The sequence below is a fragment of the Ambystoma mexicanum genome, chromosome 13 (genome assembly GCF_040938575.1).
Source record: "Ambystoma mexicanum isolate Mex_15411 chromosome 13, UKY_AmexF1_1, whole genome shotgun sequence".
In the NCBI taxonomy this organism is placed as follows: Eukaryota; Metazoa; Chordata; class Amphibia; order Caudata; family Ambystomatidae; genus Ambystoma; species Ambystoma mexicanum.
Genome location: NC_090938.1, coordinates 604,387,942 through 604,403,885, shown reverse-complemented (window position 1 = coordinate 604,403,885; position 15,944 = coordinate 604,387,942). Strand labels below are relative to the sequence as shown.

Below are 15,944 nucleotides of genomic sequence, written 5' to 3'. Positions count from 1 at the left end.
CTCCGAGTTTGATGGTAGGGAGGAAGATTTACCTCCAGCAAAAAGTTGGAGGTAAATCTTTTCCCTTACCGCCACAAATCTGAAGATTTGCCATGCAGTCATTCAGCCTGCGGTAACTCCACCAAAGACCTGCATGGATTCCTACGGATGCCAACAATGAGGAACTATACTGCCCTACCACCACTTGTAATCCTGTGGTAATTCCATGGTACTAAGTGGAAGTAACAGTAATTGCATTTGGCAGTAATTCTGCAGAATTACCACTGAATTTCCACCAAACTCATATTGAGACCTAATATTAATCTAATGTGCAATTTCTTTTTCTGATTGTAATTAAAAAGTTCTTTTTACTGATCAAATTAATTTTCCACAGTTCTAGTTTTCATAGATGAAAGGAAACAGTTCTATTAAATTAGGCGTGGCACGGCATCGATGAAAGCAGTCGCCTAGTTTCGGTGCTCTGCTCCGGTGAAGCCTTTATCACATCATTATTCCCTAATACGTACCTTAATCATCCCTGTTTACAGTCCCGTTTTTCTCTTATAAACTGTCCCGGATCCGTTGCCTCCTCATAGAAGATTTGTGTGGCCTGCACTTCCGTGTGTGGATCCTCCGGAGGGCTGGGCCGAAGCCGCGTCATCCCACAGTGCTAGCAGCCGACGTTTCCTGTCAGCTGGTCGGCCGTTGTGACGCCGGTAGCACGCCTCACGTAAGGATACTCATTTTCTGCATGACAAAGGTTTTTCTTTTCTTTTTTTGCATTATATCTATATCTATATCTTAAGCCCTTACATTAATATTGGACCATTTTTCATATATTTCTAAGCATCTTTTCAAGCAGTTTTGGTCAAATTCTTCCTCTGTTGATGGGCTTTCATTGTTACTAACTGCTTTTCGAAGGAAAAATACAATATTTATCGTCTTTTATTTTTCTCTTCCCCATTTCTCGCCTAAGCTAATTTATCACTTGGCTGATATCTAAAGACTATTCTTTAATGGTGTTTTGAGTGCTGAGGGAGAGACCAAATATATAGGAAGGAGACATTTTGGGATTACTTTTGAACTATATTGTTGCTACCTTCCCGTATATATACACTATGGCTACTAAAAAGGGGCAAACAAAAGAGGTCTGTGTGTCGTCTTCTACTACCCTAAAAAGACAGAAGAGTGAATCTTTGCACCCAAAGAAGATTTAGTAGACCCTGTCATGCAGATAATTTTATAAGAAATTAGAGTTCTCAAGCCCTTCATGGAGGACACCAATGCTAAATTGCAGCAATTAGACAACAAATGGCCTGTTTGTGAATCCCGGATGAATGAAGTTGAAAGGCGAGTTAGTGACGCAGTAGTTGTCTCTAATGAGGTCACTAATTTAGAAATAAATATAGAATCATTACAACAACAGGCTGAGAACCTTGAAAACAGGAATAGGAGGAACAACCTGCGCATTATGGGTCTTCCGGAACGAATTGAAAAAGATATGCCTTCCTGTATATGTTTCTTCAGGGTCAGACTGGGACAAGAAATAGGCCCGGACACCCAAGAAAAAGTGGCCCACCCCTCTCCTCAAAAATGTGGCTCACCCCTTGCCTCACGACCCTTGATCTTTGATGACATCACCGAAACACAACATTTCACCCCTTCACAAAACAGGAAGTGGCATTAAATAGCATTGTTCCTATGTACACTACGGACAATATGGTTATGATTTCACTAATGTGATATACATTAGTAGCTAGAGCCCTCATCGGCTCTAGATTGGATTACTGCAATACACTCTTCATTGGCACATCTCAAAAGAACCTGGCCAAACTTCAAATAGCACAGAATAATGCCTTAAGGGCCGCCACCGGCGTATCACGCAGGGAACACAGCTCTACGATCAGAAGACAGGCACATCGGCTACCTATCAAGGAAAGGGTCGTCTTCAAAATGCTAACCCTAACCCACAAATGTATTCATGGCCTCGCCCCCAGATACCTAATGCAAAGGATCTCCAGACAAACAGCCTCCAGACCTGCCAGATCTGCTTATGCCAACTGCATCACGGTCCCTCACACGCGCAGAGTGCATGCTGGAGGATCTAGCTTCCCAACTATGGCCGCCACTCTCTGGAACAAACTCCCAGACCAGATTAGATCTATGGAATCCCATGCCGCCTTCCGCAGGGCCCTAAAAACAAGGCTCTTTGTCTAAAGGGTCTATCTTCATGTGTAATTTCTCTACTTATGCTATAACAGTGAATTCGACATACTCTGTAATGTAGAACATTGTACTCCACAACATAACCCTGTAAGTAACTGTATGTTTTAAGCTTCAAACCCGGGCTGCTTTTTGTAACCCACAAGCAAGCCTCCTTAAGTTTACTTATAGCGCCTCATTGCCTGGAGGGATGTAGTGCGCTCTACAAATTCAAAATAAAATAAATAAATACAAGAATGGATCACCATATGTATCATTAATAACTGTGTGTATACATCCATATTGTCAAATTACTGTGAATGCAAGCAGACGTCCAAGGTCAAATGATAATATGTTATTGTATAGCACTTACGCCTAAGCTCTTTTTCATAGAACAAATATGCACACAATATCACCTGACCTTTGTTGGTACTCATTTATCAACCTCAGAAGAATGAAAGGTTGAGATGGCCTTGATGGGATTCGAACCTACAACCTGCAGATCACACGCACATCGCAACAGCAAGCGCTCAACCCACTGAGCTATCATATCGGCTATAGTAAGATTAGCAATTATTCTGCAGTGGATACCATTAAACTGGTAACTGAGATTTAACAGCAGACCAGTTAAGTTCATCTGCAGGTCTAGTGCAAAGTTGGCCGCATTCTGCAGCAGCATGGGAATGATGCATGCATCATAATTTATGATGCACACATCATGCATGCAAATCAATCATCAAAGCAAGGTAACATGTGATACCTTGCTTTGATGAAATATGTCGTTGCGGGTGCTTTTTGGTTGTTTCAACAAAAAAAATGTTTTTGTTCAAACTCTTTTTTATTTTATTTTTTTGAAACCAGCCCAGGTGTGGGCAGAAACCGGCCCCCAGGGACTACACATGATTTTGGCCCAGCCACAGGCCGAGTGGCAGATGGGCCAATCCGACCCTGTGTTTCTTCCTCAGATTCTTCGCCTGCCAGCTTCTGTGCAGCTCAACATTCAGAGAGCACATCAAATTGGTCCGAACTATTCGTCTTCAAGCACTAGTCGTCCATCCAGAACTCTTATACTCGCCCTCATAGACTTCACTCATATCACCCTCACTATGGAAAAAGTTAGACAAATCAAGTAGCTAATATGGGAAGGAAATAAAATCTTCATCACACAAGATGTCTCCAAGATAACAGCCTTGAGAAGAAAAGAACTCCTGGCATTTAGGCCTGCTCTTAATGCCAGATATGGCATTATCCACACTGCTATCCTGAAAGTTACCTTAATTGGACAGACCTCAACCTTCCAAAATTTGGTGGATCTAAAACAATACATCCAATCTCTCAAAAGGAATGATATGGATACTTCTAACCCCATCACTTCAAGGAATTCTGTGATGTTGTACGCTCTTCACCTTGAATTTTGATCATCCTTCACCGGAGCAGAGAATGGCGGGCCTTTTCTTTTTTCGGTTCTCCTCCCCCATCGTATTACTTTTTGACATGAATTGGTGTGGCTGGTTCCCGTTAGCCACCGTTCTTTTGACTTTTTTTGGATACACTTCACTATTACTGATTTTCATGTCTTCATTGTTTGTTTTACCCTCCTCCTTATGTCTCATTCCCTTAATGCCTTCATTTGTCCTGCTGGCTTCTTGCACATTTAACATGCTTACAGGCTTTATTGCTTTAATGAAACTGTTTCTTTTGATTCACTGGCTATGTCAATGTATGCCAATTCTTTTCCTTGACCAATGCCTCTCAACATAGTATCTTGGAATGTTAAAGGATTACATAATCCTATCAGAGACAAAAAGTACTCCCACATCTCAATATATTAAAGACCTCAATAGCCTACATACAGAAATAACATTTCTCTGAGGAAGAAGCAGTAAAACCTAAGCAACACGGCGTGGGTCAGGTGTTTTCTAGCGCTGCAAATTGAGAAATTAAATGGCGTTATCACACGTATTAATAAAAATGCTTCCATGCAAAGGTTTATCTACAGAATCTGACCAGTTAGGTAGATGGGTTATTCTTAAGATTTTAGTAGATTCTACGGCTTACACGATTCTCAATATATATGGGCCAACCTCTGCAGACCCCACCTTTTGGAAACAACTCAGAAATCATGTGCTTCTATGTAACCCCCAAGATTGTAATAGGGTTGTAGACCCTTTTCTGGACAGGAAATCCGATGTGCGGTATACTAACACCACATCCCATATACAATTTATTAACTTTATATCTGAAATAGGCCTCAGTGACACATGGCGTATAATACACCCAACAGCTCTAAATGTAGCTTTTACTCTACGCCCCATAATTCCTTTTCGCAACTTGATTATATTTTCATCCCCATTCTATGGTTAATCTCCTCCTTGATGCTCAGATAGAATCCATCAAAATCTCTGATCACGCCCCAGTACACATTCCAATTGGTTCCCCAATAAACTCTTGCAACTCTAGAAGGTGGAGATTTAATACTAGCTTATTGAAACATTTAAGCAGTTCATTACACAGCAACACAATAACTTTTTCTCTGAACATCATAAAAATCATGACATTTCCATTACCAATAATTGGGACTGCTATAAAGCGGTTCTTAGAGGGCATATTATTTCTTTCATGGCTAACAAAAGGAAAAAGCTTAAATTCGAATCTGAATCCATTCTCAGATGACTTAAACCCCTAGAAACCTAATTTGCCCGTTCTAACTTTACCTCCATTCTCAAGGGCATTCTGAAACTAAGATTTCAATATAACAAAATTATCATGCAATATTCATGTACCAATCTGCTTAAATGTAAAGCTAAGATATATCAATTCTCCAAAAACGAGTAAATCGTTGGCCACTTACCTTAAACTTTCGAAGGAGAAAACCAAAATTGTAGGTATTAAAGATCACTTAGGGATTAGGGAATTTTCAGATAAGGAAATCGTTCAAGCTTTTAAAACATTTTATTCCAATTTATATTCCTCTGATGCCCCTCCTAATAATCCTGCTGTTAATAATTTCCTATATAATATACACTGTAACTCCTATCCTCAGACTAATCTTTCATCACTTAATGTACCAATTACTCCCTCTGAAATACATTTGGCTATTAAGAATCTTAAAAAAGGAAAGACCCAAAACCGGATGGCTTCCCCATTGATTTTGTTGCCCATTTCTCCAATCTACTAGTCCCTAAGCTTAGCACACTCTACTCTCATATCATCTCTAATGATATGGCCCAAGGCTCTCTCCTAAAAGCTAAGCTAATAGTATTACCTAAACACAATAAAGATCCTGAACTCCCCCAAAACTATCGTCCAATTTCCCTTATCAATACAGACTGTAAGATTTATGCAAAAATGTTAGCCAATAGACTCCTCCCCTTTTTACCCAATCTTCTTAAGCAAGATCAAGTTGGATATGTAAAAGGTAGAGTGTCCTCCTCCAATATTAGACTTTTTCCATACATTATTGACATATTAAACAAATCAAGTGATCCCCATGCTGTGATTGCTCTAGATGCAGAAAAAACATTCAACAGAGTTGAATGGGATTTTATGTTCGAAGATCTCAAGTGGCATGGTTTGGCCCCCCTTTTCTTTCTATGATTAAGATTCTATATTCTAATCCCAAAACTGCAGTCTTCGTAAATGGTCAAATGTCCTCCTTTTTCTCTTCATCTAGAGCAAGGTTGTCCAACATACGGCCCGCGGGCCACAATGCGGCCCTCCAAGCCATTTCATGTGGCCCGCGAGGCTGTACAGACAACATTGAACAAATAAAGAAATACACCGGGCCGTGGTGGAGGACTGTTACTGCCTCTGGTGCCCCCTAAAAGGGGCGGCGCACCAGAGGCAGTAACAGGCCACGGCCCAGTTTATTTATTTATTTGTTCAATGTTTGTCGGGTCCGTGGACCCGATTAATTTATTTATTTCTGCAATGTTGGGCGGACCCAACATTGCAGAAATAAATAAATTAATCGGGTCCACGGACCCGGCAAACATTGAACAAATAAATAAATAAACCAGGCCGTCTCGGAGGACTGTTACTGCCTCTGCCACGGCCTGGTTCATTTATTTATTTGTTCAATGTTTGTCGGGTCCGTGGACCCGATTAATTTATTTATTTCTGCAAATAAATAAATTAATCGGGTCCAAGGACCCGACAAACATTGAACAAATAAATAAATAAACCAGGCCGTGGCGGAGGACTGTTACTGCCTCTGCCACGGCCCGGTTTATTTATTTATTTGTTCAATGTTTGTCGGGTCCGTGGACCCAAATCAATCGGGTCCACGGACCCGACAAACATTGAACAAATAAATAAATAAACCGGGCCGTGGTCTGTAACTGCCTCTGGTGCCCCCAGCACCAGAGGCAGTTACAGGCCACGGCCCAGTTTCAGGGGCGCAGAGTATGCGGGTGCTTGGCCCCCCAGGCCGGAGAGAAGAGACGCAGTATGGATGGTCCTTTGTTCCATCCATACTGTGTCTCTCTCTGGCGGCCCGGGTAAAAGCCAGGTAAAAAACAATGTTTAAAAATTGTGGGACGGATGCAAAGCAAGATGCTCTTGTTTTGCATCTGTCCCTCAATTTCTAAAAATCGTTTTGGTTCGGGTATACTTCTACATCTGTGTGCACGGATGTAGAGGTACACCCAACCCAAAAAGATTTTTAGAAATGGAGTCACAGATGCAAATTAAGTCTGTCCCCCAATTTCTAAAAAATCGTTTTGGGTTGGGTGTATTTGTACATCTGTGCACCCCGCTTGGCAAGAGGGGTGCACAGATGTAGAAGTAACCCAACCCAAAACGATTTTTACAAATGGAGGCACAGATGCAAAGCTAGTCTGTCCCCCAATTTCTAAAAAATCGTTTTGGGTTGGGTGTATTTGTACATCTGTGCACCCCGCTTGGCAAGAGGGGTGCACAGATGTAGAAGTAACCCAACCCAAAACGATTTTTACAAATGGAGGCACAGATGCAAAGCTAGTCTGTCCCCCAATTTCTAAAAAATCGTTTTGGGTTGGGTGTATTTGTACATCTGTGCACCCCGCTTGGCAAGAAGGGTGCACAGATGTAGAAGTAACCCAACCCAAAACGATTTTTACAAATGGAGGCACAGATGCAAAGCTAGTCTGTCCCCCAATTTCTAAAAAATCGTTTTGGGTTGGGTGTATTTGTACATCTGTGCACCCCGCTTGGCAAGAGGGGTGCACAGATGTAGAAGTAACCCAACCCAAAACGATTTTTACAAATGGAGGCACAGATGCAAAGCAAGTCTGTCCCCCAATTTCTAAAAAATCGTTTTGGGTTGGGTGTATTTGTACATCTGTGCACCCTGCTTGGCAAGAGGGGTGCACAGATGTAGAAGTAACCCAACCCAAAACGATTTTTACAAATGGAGGCACAGATGCAAAGCTAGTCTGTCCCCCAATTTCTAAAAAATCGTTTTGGGTTGGGTGTAGTTGTACATCTGTGCACCCCTCTTGCCAAGAGGGGTGCACGGATGGAGAGGTACACCCAACCCAAAACGATTTTTAGAAATGGAGGCACAGATGCAAAGCAAGTCTGTCCCCCAATTTCTAAAAAATCGTTTTGGGTTGGGTGTATTTGTACAGCTGTGCACCCCTCTTGGTAAGAGGGGTGCACCGATGTAGAGGTAAAATGTACCCAGCGGGATAAAACCTGTGTTGCTCCTGAGCTATCCTCCCGAGACTCCGAAGATCTGAAGTACATTTAATGATACAGAACCAGAACTATTGAGCAAGTCTAACATCAACTTCATCATCATCAGAATAAATCAACACTGTTGTGGTTATACAAGAGCTAATATATTTAAAGGGATGGAATTACTCCGAATGTAGCAGCACTATTCAATAACCCAAAGTGCTTAAGCATAGTTAATGTGAAAATATGACACTTCTCACCATTGGGACAGTACTGCCTTGGACAGAGTTTCACAGTGAAGAAGTGAGCAAGTGATCCGGGGTCTGCAGCCCACACACACGCATGGCATTCCCATGCACCCACTTGCGCGAATTGCACCAAATTAGTGAGATTGTGCTCCAAGGCACACGCACAGTCTTTGCTCTGAGGTTTGACACACTCACAGGATGGGATGGCATTTCGTTTTCCTATCCTAGTTGTGTTGCTCTGCCTTTTGAGGGCTACTACAACCTGGATGATTATAGAGGGGTGGAGTAGGGGCAGTATTGGCCTACTGGGATGCAACTGGAAGGCTTAAACCTCCTTCTTACTTGCCTTCAGTATATGCAATACATGCAAGCCAATGTTTCCACTGTTCTGCACCCCCCCTTCCCCTTCGCACCAAGTTGGCGACTATGTGCAAATGCGGTAATATAAGTGCTGGTTATGTCACTTCCTATATTTGGGCACCACCCGGGAAATTCATAAGTCGGCTCCTCTGCCCGATTTATTTATTCAATGTTTGTCGGGTCCGTGGACACGATTAATTAATTGATTTCTGCAATGTTGGGTCCGACCAATAAACCGGGCCGTGGCGGAGGACTTTTACTGCCCCATGTGCCCCCTGGAATTGGATTATGCTTCTTTCATTACCACAGAAGTAATGAATGTGTATTAAAGAGATAAGCCGGTATATGTATTGGGCACACTGCACATGCTCAGGCAGCATCAATCATGCTTTGTAGAGGACAATGCTGGCCTAAATTGGTAACAGCCAGCACAGACATGTTGCTACAGAGGCATATTTTGGGCACAACCAGCATGTCAATGTTTTACACTGTGGACACAGTGATCATTAAAATGTGTTGTGTTCTACAATGTTCTTGTCTGCTGTTGGTGACATGGAATGTACATGTTCCCCTTTAGAACTGATTGTAAACATATGGCTTTTTGGTCACTTTTCCTGCTGTAAAATGCACAATTTCAGCCCCATATTTGGAAAAAAAAATCTTGGGGGGGAGACCCCCCCAAACCCTTCCTATATTGTTATAGCTCCCTCGCTACGCTCGGTCGCCCCCACTATTTCCGAGAAATATTAACACATACACACTGGAAGAAATCACAAGAAACTAACCTTTCATCACTGCCCCTGACACCAAAAGCTATCTTTGGGACTGCATGGCTATGCCCTTGATGCTATTGTGTGAAAGGTCACACACCATCGCTTTTGAATATACTGCTTTGGGTCAGGGTGTTCACTTTTGGTTCGCCGGCCCTCTGGGTGACAAAAAGTGAATGCTTCGGCCCCACATTCAAAAAGGTTGGACAAGCCTGATCTAGAGGGACTCACTAGGGCTGCCCGCTATCTCCGATTCTCTTTATTCTAGCATTAGAGCCCTTTCTAGAAGGCATAAAACAAGACGATAACATTTTGGGAATTCCATTTGTTCATCTACATATTAAAACGGTGGCTTATGCTGATGATGTACTCTTATTCTTAAAAAACCCACAGCAAAGTGCCCAATATCTACTAAATATTATCGCTAGGTTTCCGGAAGCTTCAGGCTATAAACTTAGTTCTGATAAGTCGGAGATTCTCCCCCTTAATATACATTGCACACCTTATCACACTCGTACCCTGGGTATGAAATGGTATCCCCAAGTATTTAAATATTTAGGTGTCCACATTTTTGCTTCCAACAATACTATTCGCAAACACAACTCAGATAGCCCGTTAGCAAGTGTTAGAGAGCAAGTTTCCTCAAGGTCCCCTCTTTAACTCTCCTGGTGGGGCAGACTGGAATCTATTAAAATGATGATCTCTCCCATTATACTCTACCTTCTCCATATGTTGCCAATTCCCCTTTCTACTTCCTTTTTTAAATCAATAGATTCCTGTCTAACTAAATTCTTATGGGGAAAAAAGAATCACAGAATTTTGCTCAGTAAACTTAAAAATCCCGCTCTCAAGGTGGTGTTGGTTTCGACTTCAGAAAATATCCCATGGATTTTGTTATTAAGCAAACACAGTGGTGGTTTACTCATGATGAATCATTCCATTTACCTAGGTGGGTATGCCTGGAAAGAGCTATGGATTCCCCGATATACCTTGCTGACCTCTACTTTATTGAGTGAAAAATAAATTGACTAATTACTCCTGTATTCGCCAATCTGTGCTATCCCTTAAATCATTTTTGTTCCATGTACAGCTAAACAGTCTTCACTCATTTCCCCTTTCATTTGGTTCAATCCCTTGATTAAAATTAAAGGTAAATCTGTTTTCTGGAAGCCATGGCTCTCTAAAGGCATTACATTTTGTAATAAACTCTTTTTGCAAGGTATGCCCATTACTTTTGATGAATTTGCTGCCAAGTTCCACATGCCTGCTTCTTCCCTGAAGCAATACCTTGTCATTATTGCTGCAATAGTAGAACATTTTTAATTATTGATGCATAGTTCCAATATTCCTAATGCACAAAGATGACTTCATATGTTGAACTCAAACACCACAGCCTCTATTTATTATAATAGCTTACTAGCAACTTCGCTCACCCCAAATATTGATTGTCTTCACAATGATTGGAGAGGTGATTGCTTACTCTTGGACCATCAGTTTTGCTGGCCCCCCTCAATGGCAGCGCATTTCTAAAACCACAGCGTCTGCGAGCCTTATCCAAACCTTATTCTTTTTTCATCACAGAGCCTTTATTACCCCTATATCCCTTTTTAAATGTGGCTTATCACCTGGTGATAAGTGTTGGAGCTGTTTACATGCCCAAGGTTCTTTCTGCCCGGAGATCCCCATTTGTCAAACAGGGATTTGCGGGCCGAATGCCACGCAGATCCCCCTTTTACACGTAAATAATTCCATGAATCAGGTCCTAAATCTCCCACAAATCACCAGAGTCTCCGACATAGGGAGAGCAACCGCAGCACTGAAATAATGTTAACCCCAATTGAATCCTTGAAAGACCATTTGTTGTGTAGGCACCTTACAAAAATCCAATAAATAAAAAAATAAATCCTATGGGGAAATTCCTTTCTCCAGCTTTCTGGAGCAAAACATCCCTCCCAACTGGTCGAGAAAACGGACATGTTTGTAGCAGGGGGAGGAGGAAGACCAGGCTAGCAAAGGAGGCTACTGTGGGGCCAGACAGCAAGGTGTACAGCACCAGACGACCTTCGCAGACCCACCTGCAACAGCGGATCTCACATGTGCAAATGAATACACAGACGTGTGTAAAGCCTGATGAGCCTGGTGAAGCCCGAGCCGGCCTGGGCTCAAACAGGGGCTCCAGCCCGACACTCGTTTCGGGCCGTTACCACTATGCGCCATGGGCTGTAACGCTTACCTGGTATCCACGGGGACGTCACTTAGCCTGTCTGGGCTTCCGACCACCTAAAACCTCTCCTTGGAATCTGTTCAGCGAACTCTGGGTCTAAAACACAGGATTGCCAGAGGTCAAATCCCTGTTGGTTTTGCTTGCTGACCCCCCCTTCTTCCGTGGGTCCCAACCTTCCCTCCCGGGCTCTCTCCTCACCTTGTTTTCTGATGTGGGGTGCTCTCCGTCCTGCCTTTGGAGCAGGGGTGCGTTGGGTGATGTGGGCTGGAAGGTGCCTAGTTGCTTCACTGGCACGTTCCCAGCGGACAGGGCTTGCTGTGACTTCAGCCCGACCGGTAAATGGAAGAGCCTTGCAAAAGGTCCTGATGGCTCTAGTCTCTTTAATTATTTGTCTTTCCTTCCTTAGGTGGTGAAGATCTTGAGGATGGCAACGCACTGCTGAGGTGAGTAGAAGTGCGGAGCGCAATGCTAGTTGGTTTCTTTCTTTTGACCAATGTTCATCTTTTCTATATCCTTTTAGGTGCCGCAATAACTGCGCGTGGAAGCGAGGTAAGGAGGTGAGCTCTGGTAGGTAAGCGCGATGAGCGGCGCCTCTTAAGTGTTTTTGCGCTAACCTGATGACCCTTTTTCCCTTTTCAGATCAGCGGAATGTCCCGGAACCGAAGTTGTCCTATCGGCAGAATTCAGGTAAGAGTATAACTCTCCTTGCTGTTTTCGAGAGAGAGAGCTAAGGTATTGCAGAAAGCTTACTAACGCTCTTCTTCTGTTCTTCTGTCCTTTCGTAGGGCGGGACGTGTCGAGATGGAGATGACCACGCGGTAGGAACCTGCAAGGCTGGTGGAGAGCTGGACAGAAGCGGGATGCTCTTCAAGGTGAGTATTATTAATGATATTCTTGTTCTTGCAGGAGCGCTGAGGAAGAAGAAAGAAGCAGGCCTCTTTGAGAGAGATCCGAGCACGGTGTTCACTAGATAGTATAGTTTGGATCTGACACACTTGGAATCCAGGATGTCATTGACTTCAAATTATGGCTCCCCTGCGACTATTACTGGCTGTGGTGGCGTTGCTATTCGGGTCCCAGGTTGAACAGGTTTAAGGAGAGACACGTGGAACACAGGGTGAATCTGCATGTTTGATGGCAAGGCTAGTCTGACAGCCGCAGGATTTATCACAGAGGTGACGGTGAATGGACCCAAGTATCTTGGATGGAAGGTTTGGGTTCCTTTAATAGGCACGTGTTTAGATGCCAGCCAGACTTTGTCCCCAACTTGGTAACTGGGGCCTTTGCTCAGTGTTGATCAGCAAACCTCTTTTGGCGATCCTTAGCTTGAAGCAGGTGTTCAGCTACCTTTTTGAAGGTTTGAGAGATGGTCGTATGTAAGGTCTTGACCGCTGGCATTTCCAATGTTGTAGGGATGTCTAGCTCGGAAGTACACGGATGTCTGCCATACATAGTTTAAAACGGGGTCTGCCCAGTGCTGGTGTGTAGTAGGGAATTATTATAAGCATATTCAGCTATCCATAATAGATCTGATCAGTTTTCTTCAGCTTGGTGTAACATGCAGGGCAGATACTGCTTGAGCGTTTGGTTGGTCCTCTCAGTTTGACCATCTGTTTGCGGATGGTGACTGGTGGATAGCCGGATGTCGATCTGAGCCATAGAGCAGCATTTCCTCCAGAAGTCAGACATAAATTGAGTACCTCGGTCTGAGACCAATATTGAAGGAAACCCATGGAGCAGTACGATGCCTTCAAGAAATACCTTAGCCAGAATGGAGACATATGGGAGCCCCTTAAGAGGAAAGAAATGCGCCATTTTCGAAAAACAGGTCTACGACTACTAGAATAGTGTTAAACCCTTGAGTGGGTGGTAGGTCGGTAATAAAATCGAGAGATAACGTGTGCCAGGGTGCTGGCGGGATTTCCAATGGTTGTAAGAGCCCAGCCGGTTTCTGCTTGGATGATTTGTTTTGAGCACACACTCCACAAGTAAGGATGAATTGGATAATGTCTTTACGCCACGTGGGCCACCAGTAATTTCTTTTCACCTTGGATAGGGTTTTTGCGATTCCAGGGTGGCCTTCAATTAAGGAATCATGATAACCGGGCATGACTTGTTCTCGTAGTTCTTGGTTTGGCAAGAATAAACGGTTCCTGAAATAGGGTAACTGGTTTTTTATCATGTAATGTTCTCCTTGAGTACTCCACTCTTGTAATTGCTCAGGACTCATCAAGTTTTGGATTTCATCATGTAATTCCTTCTTGGTTATAGTTGCTGTGATTCCTAGGAGTTTGTCACATGGAATAATAACTATTGGGTCCGGTGGTTTGTACCCCTGATCTTCAATACCCATACGGGAAAGGACATCGGCCTTCCCGTTTTTAACTCCAGGTCGAAACGTGATCACGTAGTCATATTCAGCGAAGAATAGGGCCCAACGTAGTTGTCGTGAAGATTGCGCTTTAGCTGTTTTTAGGTACTGGAGATTTTGGTGGTCCATTATGACAGTGATGGTGTGTCTTTCACCCAGAAGGTAATGACGCCAGGCCTTAAAGGCTGACTTGATGGCTAGGAGCTCTTTATCCGTGATGGCGTAATTGAGTTCGGGGGGTGTGAACTTACGTGACCAGAAGGCAACCGGACCATCTGTTTGGGGATGGTGACTGGTGGATAGCCGGATGTCGATCTGAGCCATAGAGAAGCATTTCCTCCAGAAGTGAGACACAAATTGAGTACCTCAGTCTGAGACCAATATCCTGCCCACAGTAATTCCTAGTGGCAGGCACTCTGCCACTTAACCTCCAATCTTGACATTTGGGATAGGGGTAAAAGTGGTGTCACAGATGGCACAAGAATCCCTCCAAATCTCATTGGCATGCAAGTTTATTTTTTATGTTGTGGGACCCAGGGACATCTCTCTCTCTCTTCTTTTGTATCGGACTTCCTCCCTAGCCTAGGCATCCCGACCCCTCGGGTTAGTAGATATAGACAGTTGCCCCTATGGTCTAGTTCCGTCTTCAGAACCTAAAGACCGTACGCCTTATCTCTCTAAACTGGCCCAGGGACTTCCTAACTTTACCATCTCTATCCAGTTGTTAGTATTTTATGGGCGTGGGGGAAACCAAGTGCCTTACAAATGCCCTGTTGGATTTAGTCCTCTGTCTAGCATGCTCCTCTCTCACCTCTCCACGTTCTACTCTTCTTAGCTAATTCACATCGTTCCTACCTTCAATCTTTTATCCCTCAATATCTCTGATTCCTTCTAAGTCTCGCGTCCACACTTTGATGTTACTCCCTCCTTCCACCACTCTACTCCTGCTCACCACTACTCCCTCCTGTCCACTACTGCTCCCTTCTCCTGACTACCACATGCTCCACCACACTCTACTCCCTCCTGCACACCACTGCTCCCTTCCCCCACTACTACTCCCCATCCACTCTACCACTTCCTCTTCCACACTACTAATCCCTCCGTCACACTCATCAAACACCATCCTTTCACTCAATAACCTCCATTTCACAGTCACTCCCTAAACTTAGGTTTCTAACCACACATGTTACCAACTATGCACACTCACGCAGAAGCATCACCTGGACTAACTAGTCAATACCTCACCTTCTCCTTTAATTGCCTCACAGTCTGCCACTCCTTACTCCCTCCTGCAGGTCTCTTGGTCGCTCTCCACCTCCATCTCTAACCTCACCTGAATAGCCCACACATCCTGCTTCCTGCTTAAATAGTCCTCCCCCTTTCCTCATTGGTTCACTTTCCCATGCCAATCTGGCACTGTCTTCCCCATTCTGGATGAGCAGTAAGCTGTGCAGTTTACAAAGAGGGGGCTAAACCCAGCCCACTTCTGCTCAGGCTCTCAGAGGAATAACAACAATGGCAGCCTGCGAGGTTTCATGTTCCCGTTCGTGTTTGGGGTCTTGGTATGCCTCAAAAGTAAGCCCTTGATTTATGGGGGCTAATTTCCCCATTAACTGTCCATAGAGGTCTAGGGTTTCACGGGATTGCTGCCACAAATTAAAATCTCGGCAGGGATTATCTGCTTTGCGTGTAGCGGTGGCTCTGCAGCTTCTCTCTTGCTTCTCCTCTGCTGCAGGGGGATCGTGGGCTCCAGAGGCACAGGATGTCACTGTTCTGGTCGAAGTCTGTTGTCGGCGGGGTGCTGGATAAGGATCCATGGTCCGGTGTCTCTTGTTGGGCTTGTCAAAGGTGTTGCTGTAAGAAACACGAGAACACCGGCAAGTATCGGGCTGTTGAGACATGGTTTGAGATAACAGTGGTATACACACACACACACAATTGTAAATGTCAGCATATGCCACACTTAGTTGGAATCCTCAACTTAGCCTGCCTCACATCTAAATAGATTTGTGAATGTTAGCATGTGCAGACATGGAGGGAACTCCTAAGCTTAGCATGCGCCACATCTAGATAGAATTGTAAATGTCAGCATATGCCGCACTTAGTTGGAATCCTCAACAGAGCCTGCGTCG

General features: G+C 43.9%; 1 long non-coding RNA gene across 1 annotated transcript in view; it reads left to right on the top strand.

The window, feature by feature from the left end:
• Positions 1-550: 550 nt before the first annotated feature.
• The window catches only part of LOC138520638 (uncharacterized), a 40,155-nt gene continuing 24,761 nt past the window's right edge, over positions 551-15,944 (top strand). The window contains exon 1 of the long non-coding RNA XR_011282829.1: positions 551-709. This is a non-coding gene — a long non-coding RNA (uncharacterized lncRNA). The remainder of the gene's footprint in view (positions 710-15,944) is intronic.